Here is a 912-nt window from a genome sequence, read left to right as displayed (position 1 = left end):
TTCATTCTCCTTGTAGGATTTTGGGCATGCACACATATACTTCCAGGTGATTTTTTAAGCTGCTGGATCCAAGACTCAAACCATACTGCTGGCCATGTGGAATCCATCCTCCTTCACCTCCATGGCCCCTTCTGGCCCTCTTCTTGCTTTTAATCTCAGAGCAGAATTTCAGAGCCACTCTCCTTTCCTTACATATGTTTAAGTCCCAGAGATCCAGTTCTATTTCTCTTTTATCATTTCCTCTTAACTGTAGAACATTGACTGAGGGAGGCAGTCCCAAAGAGTGAGAAAGTTTCTGACTTGGAATCCAACAAAAGTGAGTTCTACTTCAGCCTTTTCCTTCCATGACCTGATGGACCCTGGAAATGTTTCTTAGGTTCTGTGGATCTATGTCTCATCAACACAACTGTGAATATAAAATGTGGCAATAGAGGGACCAGCAGATGGCATAATGCTTATGTTGCTGGACTCCCACTTAGACCACAGTTCAAGATCCAGACCCAGGGGCTTCAAATTCATGCTGGGCACGTGTGCATGCATGCCCAAAATCCCAAGAGGTGAATGGAGGAGAAGGGATTGTGGCATAGCTATTCTCTCTGGAAAAGTGATTTCTTGCTTCCTGTTTCTCTGTCTCTGCCTCTTCAGTGAGCACACATGCCCTATAGCAAAAAATCTCTCTTTAAAAAAATAAAATGTGTCAATAGAGAAGCCACCAGGTGGCATGGTAATTAAGACACAGGATTCCCACATGACTGACCATGGTCCAAGTCCCGAACCTGACAGCTTGAAAATCACACAGGGCACCTGTGTGTGGGTGCCCAAAATCCAGAGAGGAAAATGGAGGAGAAGGGATCATTGTGTGGCTATCTCCCTGGGAAGAGATTTCTCACTTTCATTCTCTCTGTCTCTCTC

Source organism: Tupaia chinensis, unplaced genomic scaffold (assembly GCF_000334495.1).
Source record: "Tupaia chinensis unplaced genomic scaffold, TupChi_1.0 Scaffold144687_1, whole genome shotgun sequence".
In the NCBI taxonomy this organism is placed as follows: Eukaryota; Metazoa; Chordata; class Mammalia; order Scandentia; family Tupaiidae; genus Tupaia; species Tupaia belangeri.
This window is presented reverse-complemented; position numbering follows the sequence as displayed.